Source organism: Colobus angolensis, unplaced genomic scaffold, assembly GCF_000951035.1.
Source record: "Colobus angolensis palliatus isolate OR3802 unplaced genomic scaffold, Cang.pa_1.0 Scaffold94, whole genome shotgun sequence".
NCBI lineage: Eukaryota > Metazoa > Chordata > Mammalia > Primates > Cercopithecidae > Colobus > Colobus angolensis.
The window spans coordinates 3,228,719-3,244,311 of record NW_012123376.1 but is presented as its reverse complement, the minus strand read 5'-3'; the positions used below and the strand labels follow the sequence as shown (position 1 = coordinate 3,244,311).

Sequence of the window (15,593 nt, the reverse complement as noted above, 5' to 3'; positions counted from 1 at the left end):
TTTGTTGTCTCAATAACTGGAGTGAATATTTGATACATACAGCTATTTCTCCTAATGGAAGCTGGGAACCATTCATTCTGTATTAAAGAGAAATAGGAAAAGGAATAATATTGAAGTAAGTTAAGAAAGAAAAGTAAAGGAAATAGAGGTAATGAGTGTAGATTGAATTTTCAACAAATTTGGCCAGGAAGGAAAGAAAATGGGAGGTTAAGGGAACCAAGGAACCAAGAGAAAAATGTGCTACTTGTGTCTTAGAAGAGGATCTTAGAAGGGTCTAAAGGAAAGGGAGAGAAAGCATAGAGGAAGGCCTTAGTCTAGGAGAATGGATAGTTAGGCTGAATATGTATCCTGCTGTTAGATGAAAGAAAGGAGAGAAGTGGTAGATGATACGGAGACAGTGGAAATTTGAAAAATGACAACATAAGGAAGAACACATTGGATGACTTTTTACTTTCCCATTTATCTCCTAGTTAGGAGAAAAGATTATCTACAAAAAAATGAAACTTAAAATATATGACCTCTATGATCAAGCAGGTGTTAAAATTTCACTACCTTTATTTTATAAACTGAAGAAAATACATTATTTTGCTGTAAGGCTAATATCAAACAGCTTCTTCAGATGCCTCTCCAGGAAACCTAAGCCAAAATGAGCAAAAACCATGAATATAATTCAATTAAAGATGAATTATATGCCTATGCCAATCCCATAGAAAAATAATCATTATAGCAGTCAAGGTCATGGTTAAAGACTCTTGAGTTTAAATTGAAACTTTGCCTAGATCAAATGTGGGACACTCATAAGGTCATTTAAGATAATTTTTAATAATTATGATAATAGTTAATATATTTTAAAATCTCAGTTTGGAATAAGATTTTTCTTTTGAAATTATTAATATTTATTTGATCCAATAAAATCAAACAACAATTTCTGTATAATGGTGATAATAATAGGTGGTAATAATATTGTTTAAATTTGCAAAAATCATTAGAAAAATCTGATTATAGAAAGGCCAAGCAGTTTAGCATATGGTCATATTTCACATCATAACTGAAATATTATAATTCTATTGTTTATTCTTTCTATGAAAGGTAGCTCCTTCAGGATTGTCTTAATGAATAATACAACTGACTTGATTTTACCCACTACAGTCAACTTTTCTGTCACGCTATTAATGATTAATAATAACTGTATGCACAATTTTTTTTTCTTACCCAGACAAAAGTAGCATTCTAACATCATACTTGTATTTTTTAGTTTTATTGGGGTAAAAAGGTACTCTGAACATACAGAAAAGCTGTAATAGAAAGAAAAAATGTCAACTACTAAAAAAACTTTTTATAACATGTAGACCTCAGTAAAGCATGTTTTAGAAGAAACTATGTTTTCTGAAGGTATTATATTGACTCCATTGCCATTTTATATTATAGTACAGTGGATTTGAAATTAGAACTAGACTCTTTTTAAACAAAAAAGTACAGTACCAATACAAGAGTATCTTAGCCAAATAAAAAATGACAATCCATTTTTTTAACTGTAGGAGTTCAGGCTTGTATAAATGTTTCTCAACACATTTACAGGAATACTGTCCTTTGACAAAGGTCTAGAAATGTATGTGAAAGCCAAACATAATAACATTGTTATTCTGCTACTTACTAACAGAACAACACATCCTATAGCAATTAGATATGAATATTGCAAACTGAATTTGATATTAAGCTGTCTTTGAAATGCCACTTTGCAGCAGGTTTTCAAATGCTTAAAGCACAGCAGGAGGTTAACTCCATCTTCAAATATTAAATCAAAACCTTTTTTTAACCTGAGAAATCTTACTGAAAGCAAGGGCTCCTTTTCAAGAGAGAATTATTCAACTCAAAGAAGAGAAAACTAAACTTCCCAAGTATTGTTGGCACATGGTCTCTTTCTACAATGAAATGAAAAGATAGAAAGATTAGAGAGACAGGATGGATGGATTGATGGATGGATAGATAGATAGATGATAGCTAGCTAGATAGATAGATAGATAGATAGATAGATAGATAGATAGATAGATAGATAGAAACAATAGTCATCATTCTTCTGAATTGGTTTCAATAAACATGTTTGCACCCACTCTTGTGACTAAAGCCCAATTTTTGTCTGAAAATGATAATTAAGTACTTCGTCATTTAACTTTTGCCATGTTTAAATATTATCTCTCATCTACATAAGCCCATTGAAAGTCTTATATTTCAATGGCCAACATTTATTGGCTTCATGGTCCTTCATAAGATGTTACAAATGCATTTAAGCTCAGTATAAAGATATCTAGAAAGTAATTTTCTATAGACATATTTATTTACTTCCTATCCATCCATCTAACTAGTTTCTACCTATCTATGTATCCATCAGTTATAAACTTTCTTACATTTGCAAAGCGATGTTATTTCAGCCAAGGAGACAATATTCAATCCTCGGGCTCATTACATACACTCGAGGAGTCTGTCTTCAATCATGTAGTACCTATGTCAAAGGCAAACTGCCCTAATGCTGACTGGCAGCTTAATGTGGGTAGTGCAGTGCTCCACATTCATCAATTCCCTTGTGGAGCTGGGATTGTCTTAATACCTACAGCTCCAAACACCAAGAAGCTTGAAATAACTATCCATTTGCAAAATACAAAAATGCAATAAAAAGCCAGAATAAACATATTGTGAAATATTACTAAGGGTCTTCTATTAAAAGAGTCATATTTAACTCATTTGAGTTTAGGGAGAAATGCTAATATAACAACACTATTTTCCTTCCTCTGGTTTTGCTGATCCTCAAATTTATTCTTTTTTAGCAGAGAAATGCCAAGTATGAGGCCAATAGAAGAAATTATTTTTAAGTAGATGTTCATTTCCAAGAATTTATAATAAGATGATCAGTTTTATTTTTTAAAGCCAAAGAGCTCAGTGATAGATAGTTACAACTCACCCCTAACTTATCAAATATAGACAGGCAGATTCACTCTCTACACACGGTTATTTGATTTCTCTATTTTATAGGCAGTGCCACTCTCTTTAAAATTGAGTCTATAAATAATATATAAGTGGGAATCTATCAGGTGGTGCTTGTTTACTTGTATAATACTAATAATTCAAGATTTATGTCTTGTGTTTTAACTGGATCTGATTAAATCATAAGCCTACTGAATATAATTCTTCAATTCTATACATCTATGCTGAAAAAAATTAAATCTGTAGGAACTAAACAGATTTACTTGTTGAACTGAAATGCCATAGTATAAATGTAAAAGTGGTTTCAGAGAATGACAGGTGTAATTCCCAATCTTAGCAAGACCAATGATCAACTGTGTAACATCAGTCAGATTTCTGTATCTTTAAGAGATCCCAATTTCCTTGTCTCTGAAACTGAAATATTATTCATATCTACCTCATGAGATAGAGCTAAATATTAAATTTGATAAATTTTAATATAAAATTGAGAGAAATTTTTCATATGTCCTGGGATTGGCCATTCCTCCTCAAAACTCACGTAGATAAGGCACTAGAAGTCCTGATTTCTTTAACAAATCCACCAAGCTGAGAAAAAAGCAGTACAGATTATACCTCTACCAGCCGCCATCCAACCCAACTTCATTGGCTATGTAAGAAGACACTGAAGAGAAATGAGTCATCTTCTGCACAGTAAAAAGTGTAGTGTTTGAGATGAGGAGCTTTATTCAACTCTTCCTCTGGGGGAGAAAGGGAGGGTAAAACCCACCAAGATACTTTGGAGGGTACTTCAAGAAAATCACTCATAGAGAAAAGGCTTTCAGCAAAAATGGGAGCTCATGCTGAGTGGAAATCTGCTGCCTCCTTCTGGTGCTGCGATTACTATGGACCTTAGGAAAGTGTGATAATGTACCTTCAAGTTTGGAGGATGTAATAATTGTAGACAATGGTGTCTGCTTAATATCTGGATTTAAAGATGGTATCAGGCTATGAAATGAAAAGTGACTGTGGTATGTCACATGCGGGGAAAAAATCAGGTCCACCTCTGGACCCAATTCAGTACTTTCCAATTCAGTACTTTGAAAAAGCATAAAAAGAGAGCACTATAGTTTATCTTTCTCCACCCCAAACCACACAAAGGTCAGATTAAGAGGAAGGACTTGTGGGGCTGCTCAGTGAGATCCTAGTTCAGACAAATCTTCAGTTGGGGCATCGGTTGGTGGCTTAGTCTTCAGGCAGGACAAAAAGGAAGATCAGTGAATTGCTTTCTTCTGACTAGTTCTGCAAATGTGGGGTGGGGATGGTAAGTGAATACCACCCAACAAACAATGGACCACATCAGCAGAACCCACTGGAAGAAATGAGAAGAAGCCTTGGTATAAAACCAGAGGATTTAGCAACAAATATTCAAAACTTTTACTTGATAAGCAGTAATGCACTGCAAAATTTTAAATGATAAAGGCAGGAAATTGAGAGTAAAAAAAAGTGCAGGAAGACTAACACTAGGGTTAGTTTAATAACTTCCTGGTGGACACTCTCACACCAACTTATATGACAACGATGCACCACATAAATCTTTCTTAAATGTGAATGTGTCATGTGTGTATGTCTGATTTGACTACTCAGAAAACTAGAGATTACTAGTGCCTCAATTTTTAAGGATATATATATTCTATTATTCTATTATTATTATTATTACTACTATTGCTATTTGATGCCTACCATAGGCCAGGCATTTGGATAGGTGCTTTATGTATATTATACTACTTATTTTTTATTATCCCCATTTTTTAAAGATAAGAAAATAAACACTTGGAGAAGATATGACAGTTGTCTAAGATTGCACAGTTATTAAATGTAGACACAAATATCAAACTTTGCTGACTCTAAAAATCTATGCCCTTAACCACTATGTGTTCTAATTTCCAATTTTTCTCCTTAATGCTCCAAAATAAATGTTTCTCAGTATCAGGCTAGCTTTATTATGTGATGGTCTTCTCATCTTTCTTCATGCTCTTTCCTGTACCTGAAATGTCCTTCCTACTTATTTCTATACAAATCTTCACCAATATTCAGAGCTCATATTAAGATCTATTGGTCTTTTTAGAACACATACAAGCACAAAAAACTGTATGTCGAGGGTGGGGTGGGGTCTACACACATATAAATATATTTGGAAAAACTTATTTGACTGGATCTACAAAAATAAAACATTTTCAATTGTTTACTTTCACACTGAATTACATCTTCCATCATCCTAATTTCTTTTTCTGCTTTACTATCTTCTACATAATTTTGAAATTTCTGACAATATCTGACATTCACTAACACCTTTCTGATTAATTGATTTGAGGGATGCATTCTTCCATTTGCAGATTTCTTTCCTAGGTTCCCCACTATTCAGACTATTCAGAAAATTTTATAGACAATGTTGTAATTTATGGAAAAGGAGATCATCCTGTAACAAGAAACCAAATAGATTTTTAACTACTTAGTTAAGACAATCTATAAATAAAACAAAACACAATGCCAAGATAACCTGTGTAGTTAAGTTTCTAACAATTACTTTTTCCCACTAGTGGCAGTGATATAATACATAAGAAATAATTCCCTTGTTTCACTTTTTAAACATTCTTTTCTCCTGAATTGACTCACTATCCAAGGTACCCAAATATGATTAAGTATATTGTCAATCAATTTTCATTCTTAATCTGTCCTAATTTTTTCCTCATTCTTGAAATGAACAGAACAATTTATGGCAGAGCATTCAGGGGTTAAAATACCTGTATTCGAAGTCCTGCTCCCTTCGTGTTCGAACGTTGCCCAGCTGTGTGATATTTGGCCAGTTTCCCCTCCACTTGTTTTCCTTATCTCAAAAACAAGAATACTCCTGTTTAACTCATTTAAACTGTTAGGAGATTTACTAAAGTCACATGAATTTAGTAAGCTGTTCAGTTCATGTGTAAAAGCTAACCCTTTATTGATTCCAAAATGTAAAAATGCCTCTATTTCTCAGACATTTTCATTGATGTACTCATTAAATATATTCTTCAGTTGTTATTGTTTTTGAGACAAGGTCTCATTCTGCCGCTTAGGCTGGATTATAGTAGTACAATCATGGCTTGCTGCAGCCTCGACTTCTCTGGGCTCAGGTGATCCTCCCACATCAGCCTCCCAAGTAACAGGGACTACAGGCCACCATGCCTGGCTAATTTTTTTTTTTTTTTTTTTTTTTTTTTTTTTTTTTTTTTTTTTTTTTTTTTGTGGAGATGTGGTTTCACCATGTTGCCTAGGCTGTTTAAATACATTCTTGTGGGTAACCACTAACTTTATCCTTTCATTCCTTAAGCCTTACATTATAGGACATTGGAATCGCACAACAGAAATGTAGCCCAACTAACACTTTTCAGTGGCCATGAGGTGCAAAGCACTGTATGAATACCTATTACAGATAATCTCATTTAATCTTCACAATAATTCTATGAAAGAAGAAATGACAGAGGCTAATTGTAAACCACAAAAATTTATATCCCCTTCTTTCCAATCAAATGTCCTCTCAGCTAGACTGTATTTCCTAGACTCTCTTGCAGTTAGATACTGCCATGTGATGGAGTTCTTGCAAAGGGACTTTGAGCAGAACTAATGTATACAACCTCAGACTTGGGTCTGAAGGTCCAGAATTTGCAAGCTTCACAATATATTTTCCTTTTATTCTTACAGGAATTCAGACATTGAAGTTACCCAACTTCTACCATGCATATAACATTATCACCCTAGGAAGTGGCAGAGTAACCTGAGATCACTCACTACAGAACTCTATAATAAAGTATATTTTTAAGTCATTATATTTTGGTAGTTTTTAATCCCAGTAACTTAGCCTACCCTAAAAATACAAGCGGTATTATCCCCTTTTACAGATGTAGAAACCAAGGCTCAGCGAGTTTGTGGAAATTACCTAAGGTTCCAAAGACAGCAATTGTTTGAGTTCAAATTGAAAACTTAGCTACACTACACTATTTTCCTCTGGTAGCTCTATTCACTGAGAATGACTACTCAATATTTGATTGTGTCAAGTCCTGCACACTTGGGAGGTAGAAGGTATGCTTGGTTTTTCTAAATGTTATGCCTCAACATTATATTTGAAGTTTAGATATTTGAAACAGGGAAAAGGAAATCTTCAAGCAGAGTATATAAAGTGAAAATTTAAGACAGAAATGGTAATTATAGTATAAAAACTAAAATTTACCAGGTGCCACTATGAATCAAGTACCTTACCCACATGTTATGAATATCCATTAATAGTACCCATTTTACGGTAAAAAAGAAAAATCTGAGTCTCAGAGAGGTTCCACACATCTCCACAGGTACAGCAAGAGGCTGAGAAGAGTTTCAAATCCAAAACAACTTGGTTGCAAAGTTTATGATTTTTCTATCATGCAATGGTGCCTCTCTAAGTACAGGTAGATCTACGCACTTTGTGTGTGTGTGTGTGTGTGTGTGTGTGTGTCCCACTAATATGGATGTTACAAGAAGAATGTACTTTGAATCTAGATTCAAAGTTTACACTCATTTATCCTTATTTTACCTTTTGCTTTAAAAAATTCTCTCAGCACATGCACTGGTATGTATTATATCTTGAAAGCAGAAACTGTAAGCGAGATATAATTCTACAACTGTATGTCTAATTTGTGAGGTTATGTATGTTAACCCTTGTGCGTAATTACACAGTAAAAAATTACAGATTGAGAGTAAACAAGAAAAATGCATTTTTGTCACTTCTTGAGTAGCTAGAACATATAAATTGCACAATATAGAAGTGGAACAAACCAAACACCAAAAAATAAAGTTCTAGATAAATATCTGCAATAATGTACATGACTAGTACATAAATATTTACGTTTCTTTTTTCACAGTCCAAGATGCATTCATGCAACCCCCTTTTCTGAACTCTAGGGAATAAAAAGCAAACATGTCTACATGAATGGATTGGGTTTACCCTAAAGTTAACAAAAGGCAACAAAACTCAGACACAAAGTTCATAGACAACATCTGCAAAAGCAAAACAAAAACAGTGCAAGTCTTAATGACCTATACATGTTAGTCTTCCTTTCCAGTGCAGGCTGTTAAAGACAATTTTGCTAAGAGTTTAAGAGTACATGTAGGAAGCATCCTTTCTGATTGCATTCTGTTGCTGGCATTCAGTCACTAGAAGACCATGGGCAAGTTATTTAACTTTTCTCAACTTCTTCATTTGTATAATGAGGTTGTTTTGAAAATTCAATAAGATGATATTGATACAGAACCTAGAGTAGTACCTAGTAAACACTAAATAAATATTAGTTATTTTTCATAATACTTATTGTACTCCAAGTAATCTTTCCTGGTATATGGCCTCTCTATTTCTTCTAAGTCAGCTTGAGCAGAGAGAAAGTCTTAACAAAGAAACATCCTACATTTAGATTTTCCTTTATTATTGAAATTAAGAAATATTTAAATTACCTTATCACCTCCCATTTAAGTAAAGTTATGAGCTCTTTAAAAGGTGAACTTTTTCTCTCTTAAAGTAGTATTTCCATTATTCTAGAGGAGCTATTTTCTATTCTAGTCATAAATGACATCAGAAGAGACTTTGAAAGGGGGATACCATGGTATTGAAAAATTTCTTAGACCATGCTTTATACTTTTATTAAATTTTAAATGAGCCAGGGCCGCTCATTTACAAGCAACAGTGAAAAATAACATGTATTCTGCCAGTGTGGCAGTCAGACAATTTCTTGACACTGAATTTATCAGCCCTCTAGATCTAATTGTCAGTATACAAGAAGTGGAGAGGACAGAGGAACATCTCAAACTACACCATGGAGATGTAATCTGTGAAATCAAAAGAGAGGAAGACACTAGAGAATACACAGCCTGATTTCTTCAACAAATAAATTGTAAGTCAAAGAATGAGATGGGGAGAGGTATAGGTTAAAAACTACTTAAGACACATGTTTATCATTCAAAATGTGTACACTTTATTTGAATTCTAGTTAAAATAAAAATATGACATTATGAGAGAAATACAAATTTGAATACTTTCTGGATATTTGACAGTGTTAAGATATTTTCAAAGATACGATAATGATGTGTTTATATTAAAGAATCCTTTTAATTTAGTGCTACAATATATATGAATTTATATGAATGTGAAATTTGTTTAAACATAGTAGGAATGAGGAGGGAAATAAGTGAGGGGTAGATAAAACAAGATTGGCCATGAGTTAATAATCATGAAAGGTGAGTGATCATAAGGACTCATCATATAATTTCATTTTTGCATATGTTTAAAAGTTTCCATACTAAAAGTTTAAAAGTTAGGAATAACTTCTGATCTCATAACAATGCAACAAATGAATATGTAAAAAATAATATTTTAAATTTAGAAGATTGTCTAGTTTCATCAACCACAGTTTCAAAGCATATTTGAAGGTGGGAAATCTAAAACATTTATGCTAAATTTTTATAGGCTACAATTCTAGTGTGTCATATTTTTCTGATTTTCCTCCAATATTCTTCGGTGGCAATTTTGGAATAGTATTGGTAGAGAGAATTTTTCTATAGTTCTCTGGACATCATCGATACATATTTAGCAATAGAAACTATCCATGTATATTATAGTTAGGTGCCCAAATGTACCCAAGTACATTTTGTGTATTAGTTTTCTATTTTGTTTCAACAATATACGCAATGCATATGTTGAAAATGCACTCCAGAACAAAAAAAAGTTAATAATTTTTAATAATTTTAAGTTGTCAATTATAAAATTTTTGCTGGAGAAAAAGATTAGAAGTGAGATTTGATGGAACTCATCCAAAAATGCTTTCTGTAAAAAAATCAATCTTGTAGCATAATTTTAAATATCTGAGATTAAATTCATAGAAAGGAAAAGTTGAATAATGCTATATCTTATTTAATGTGTTGCTCAAAATGCAAAGTTTTGTAGAAGGCTAAGAGTAAATACTGTCATTTTGTGGAAAAATTTAACTTTGTTTCTAATCAATTAAAATTTGAGAAAAATTTGTCCTTATTATTCAGACACATATAAATCTTATTTTAAAAATAGTATTAACTAGCTCCTTATTGTTGCTCTAACAAATTACCACAAACCTAGTGGATTGAAACAACACATATTAATTATCTTACTTTTCAGGTCAGAAGTCTGAAATGGGTTTCACTGGGCTAAAATGCAGGCATCAGCGAGTCTGTGCTCTTTGTTGGGGTTCTAGGGGAAAAGCTGATTTCCTGCCTTTTCTAGCTTATGTTGCTGCCTGTTTTCCTTGGCTTGTGGCCCCCTTACATTTTCAAAGCCAACAACAGCCAAATGAATCTTCTTCACATTGCATCACTTTGACATTAACTGTTACCTCTCTCTCCAATGTTTATGGCTTTTACAATTACATTGAATCCACCAGATAGTACAGGATCATCTTCCTGTTTTAAAATCAGCTGATTAGAAGGCTTAATTTCACTATACCTCAATTCCTCCTTGCCATGTAACCTAACATATTCACAAGTTACAGGAATAAAGATGTGGACACAGACGTTTTTCTCAGGGGCATTATCTGCCTATAACATAGCCCAACTGAAAGGCTTTGTTTCATAAATACTTATTTTTCACATATTTTTACACTTCTATTTTACTGATAGGAAAATATGGCTGCTTGGAATTAGTAGTGATGCTTAGTTCTTTCAAGCGACTCAAATAAAAGAGCTATAAAAGCCACTTTGAATGCATATTCGAACCCTGAAGAAATGTTTACTGATGTATTCAAGTGACATCTATAGTTTCAAAATATCGAACAAAGTACAATGGACTAGGGAATACCCTTACCTCAGCAGCATTTGTTTATGACTTAGGCATAATGTATGATGCAGGTTCTGGGCTGTGTGATTTACCCAAACATCTGAAAGAAAGACATAACATTGCCAGAAGCCTATTCTGAGGTGTCAAAGCAGATTCAGGTCTTTGCATTAATGGCTGACAATCTTGGATCTTTTGCTGAAGAGGCTGTCAGAGCTTTTCAGAACCTGCTCTTTTAACAAAATTCACAACACAAAATAAAATGTCTTAAAAGAAGCCATGGAGAAATTCCCATTAGTCCTCAAGATAATATGACCGAAATTATACATATCAGAATCCTTTAGGAATATTATGTTTTCTAAGATAAATGTATGCAAAGTCATAAACTATATCAGAGATTAACATGTCTTCTAAAAACCATTTTGATACTGAAACCAAGAAGGGTACAACTGCACTCCGGCCCACTTTCTTATTTGGACAATTATAGTATCCTGTATCATTTGGATTTTTAGATTTAAGTTATAATGATTGCTTTCTGAAAGACACTTCTTACACGAACCTAATGATCAGCCCCTAAAGTACTTGCATTTCAATGGTACCCTCTGCAGATCATTTGGTGAAGTATAATACAGAAACACATTATGTTCAGCTAAACTCATATTAAACATTCAATATATGAGTAAGACACAAAGTAGCCTAATGGATTTTAAACTAAATTTAGAAGCCTAATTTAGCATCAGAAGTCCTCTTCACAGTAGTCTAAATCATCTATTTGAGTGTTCCAAGGTCCATTTATTTTTTCTGTTTCCTTTTGTAGAAGTCTATTTCATAGTAAGAAAATATACTTATTTGCTTATAGCCATGCTAGCTATTGGTTAAAATAATTTAAGAAAAGTGTCATTCAATGTGATGGATACATTACAACTAATTCAACCTTTTGCCTCCCTAGTTCTTTGAATGGTACCACAATTCCTTCAGTTTCTGACGTGTAAAACATCACTTGTCTCCCACTTTCCCATCTCATCTTCCCATCTTATCTCCAGATATAACAATAATAAAAATAATGATGATCACTGTCATCTATATTCAATACATAAAGTTATATATCCTCTTCAGGGCTTACAATATTTCAAGATGAATATGAAATGTTTCAATGAGCAACTTGGCCAAAGCCATATACCTAGTATGTATTATACTTAAAATTCAAATGCATGAGGTCTGTTTTGTTCAGAGTACAAGCCAGTTCCACTGAGCAATGATGCCTCTACTGCACTAAGTCATATTAGTCATTTTTCTGAAGCTGCCTGTATTGGTTCCTTCCTTTTCAGCCTCGTTGCTTCATTCCCTTGTCCAGGCCTTTATTACCTCTTATTTAGACTCCCGCAATTGCTTCTCAACTAGTTTCTACGTTTCCAATATTTCATTCCTTAAAAGTCAAATTAAACAACTTTGATCATGTCCATTCACTGCTCAAAGCCTCTAATGGTGCCACATAGCCTAGAGGTGGGTTTTCCAACAGGCTGATCACAGACTTTCACCAGATGGATCATGAAACCACATTGCCACATTCTTTGCCACTTCCCCCTCTTCAATGTTGTGATTCACACATTTGAAATGCACAGGGAGGGCTGCCACACCAGTCACTTTCTTGCATTTCAAATGCCCCAGATTAAAGAGAATATGAATGACTAGGAGCTTTCAGCATGTCCCTCTTCACTGCCACATCCCATTCATTAGGGGGAGCTGGCTAGCAACTACACAAATTGAAATACCAAAGCCTGCCTGCAGATTCCTAATTCTTCCCTTGATCCTTGTGGTTTTCTGACAGAATGTTCCTTTTATCAAAATATCTGTTACCTTCTTAATTTCTTTCCTGAACAATACTCAAAATACCAGACTGCCCAATTTGAAACACATGCTCACAAAATTCCAAAGATGTCAGTCTACTAGATGTAATGCAGACTCCCTACCCTGTATTCAAAGTTCTTCATAATTTGACCCGCCTCCCATTTAGTCTTATTTCCACTACTTTTCAATGTTCACCCTGACTCCAGCCATCTCTGGCTACTCTTTCATGATCCTACAATCATCCATATATATTCATACTATTATACATGCATTCAAAGCATTTCTCCTACCTAGTTACCTGCATTGTTATTTATTCACCTGAATATAAAACAACTATCCCTACTCAACTAACGCTATAGAATAGAGAACTAGGACTTCCAGGGAACAGTGAGGTATTGGCCCAAATAACCTCTTTAATCTAATGTTGAGAACACTGCCCATAATGATCATCCCCTACTAAGAACTCCTTGCCCATAAACTTGATGACACAGTTTCAGGATTAAAGAACTTGAAAAACTAGAGATAATTGCATCCAATCCTCTCACTTTTCATTCAGCTAACATATAAAATCCCTTACATTGATATTTATGTATGTTTTGTGTAATTTGTGTGTTTATGTGCTTTATTTCTTAAACTAGATCCCTCCCTAGAGGGAGGAAACATGTCTTATGTGTCTTTGTGATTCCTAATGGTAAATATTTATTTGACACATATTTACTGGATGACAAATTCAAGATGATGTAAGTGACTAAACATTACCAGAATTTACATAGAGTATAATCTCATTTAAGCAGATATAGTGTTCACAATTAAATGTGGAAACAGGTCGGCAAAGCCTGAGTCCTGTCGTCTCGCCTTCCTCCCATATAGCATGAGCTTCACCACTCGCTCCACCTTCTCTGCCAACTACCGGTCCCTGGGCTCTGTCCAGGCGCCCAGCTACGGCGCCCGACCAGTCAGCAGCGCGGCCAGTGTCTATGCAGGCGCCGGGGGCTCTGGTTCCCGGATCTCTGTGTCCCACTCCACCAGCTTCCGGGGCGGCATGGGGTCCAGGGGCCTGGCCTCAGGGATGGCCGGGGGTCTGGCAGGAATGGGAGGCATCCAGAACGAGAAGGAGACCATGCAAAGCCTGAACGACCGCCTGGCCTCCTACCTGGACAGAGTGAGGAGCCTGGAGACTAAGAACCGGAAGCTGGAGAGCAAAATCTGGGAGCACTTGGAGAAGAAGGGACCCCAGGTCAGAGACTGGAGCCATTACTTCAAGATCATCGAGGACCTGAGGGCTCAGATCTTCGCAAATACCGTGGACAATGCCCGCATCGTTCTGCAGATTGACAATGCCCGTCTTGCTGCTGATGACTTTAGAGTCAAGTATGAGACAGAGCTGACCATGCGCCAGTCTGTGGAGAATGACATCCATGGGCTCCACAAGGTCATTGATGACACCAATGTCACTTGACTGCAGCTGGAGACAGAGATCAAGGCTCTCAAGGAGGAGATGCTCTTCATGAAGAAGAACCACGAAGAGGAAGTAAAAGGCCTACAAGCCCAGATTGCCAGCTCTGGGTTGACCGTGGAGGTAGATGCCCCCAAATCTCAGGTCCTCGCCAAGATCATGGCAGACATCCGGGCCCAATATAACGAGCTGGCTCGGAAGAATCGAGAGGAGTTAGACAAGTACTGGTCTCAGCAGATTGAGGAGAGCACCACAGTGGTCACCACACAGTCCGCCGAGGTTGGAGCTGCTGAGACGACGCTCACAGAGCTGAGACGTAGAGTCCAGTCCTTGGAGATCGACCTGGACTCCATGAGAAATCTGAAAGCCAGCTTGGAGAACAGCCTGAGGAAGGTGGAGGCCCGCTACGCCCTACACATGGAGCAGCTCAATGGGATCCTGCTGCACCTGGAGTCAGAGCTGGCACAGACCCGGGCAGAGGGACAGCAACAGGCCCAGGAGTATGAGGCCCTGCTGAACATCAAGGTCAAGCTGGAAGCTGAGATTGCCACCTACCACCGCCTGCTGGAAGATGGCGAGGAATTCAATCTTGGTGATGCCTTGGACAGCAGCAACTCCATGCAAACCATCCAAAAGACCACCAGCCGCCGGATAATGGATGGCAAAGTGGTGTCTGAGACCAAAGACACCAAAGTTCTGAGGCATTAAGCCAGCAAAAGCAGGGTACCCTTTGGGGAGCAGGAGGCCAATAAAAAGTTCGGAATTCAAAAAAAAAAATGTGGAAACAGCCAAGGGGGAAAATAACACATAAAAATAAATTCCACATTTTCTCCAAAAAAAAAAAAAAAAATCTGGGCACAGGAAATATACTAGAGAAAATATATGAATAAAGAGTAAAAAAATCAAAATTTTCTCATTTGGCTATTTTTTTTAAATGACTTTTGGGAAGACCACAGAATAACATACTAATAAAACAGTAAGATGGCTTCAGAAAAAGTCCTAGTACAGGATCTGCAAACACAATTTTTTTTTTTTTTTTTTTTTTTGAGACAGAGTCTCGCTCTGTTGTTGCCCAGGCTGGAGTGCAGTGGCATGATCTTGGCTCGCTGCAAGCTCCGCCTCCCGGGTTCACGCCATTCTCCTGCCTCAGCCTCCTGAGTAGCTGGGACTACAGGCGCCCACCACCGAGCCCGGTTAATTTTTTGTATTTTTAGTAGAGACGGGGTTTCACCATGTTGGCCAGGGTGGTCTCGATCTCCTGACCTTGTGATCCGCCCGCCTCGGCCTCCCAAAGTGCTGGGATTACAGGCGTGAGCCACAGTGCCCGGCCAAACACAAATTTTTAAAAATGCAGTCTCTTTATGACAGTTAAAATTTTAACAAAGCCACACACTAAAAATTCTACAAATAGTTATCTATAAGTTTCACTAAATGGCTTATTTTAAACAAATAGTTGCTATTCTAAGGTGA

The 15,593-nt window shown here is 36.0% G+C and overlaps 1 pseudogene across 1 annotated transcript; it reads left to right on the top strand.

The window, feature by feature from the left end:
• The first annotated feature begins 13,402 nt into the window (after positions 1–13,402).
• Positions 13,403–14,831, top strand: LOC105504662 (annotated as a pseudogene). The gene is made up of 2 exons (XR_001000643.1): positions 13,403–13,407; positions 13,493–14,831. The product of XR_001000643.1 is annotated as a keratin, type I cytoskeletal 18 pseudogene (transcript).
• The last annotated feature ends 762 nt before the right edge of the window (positions 14,832–15,593 follow it).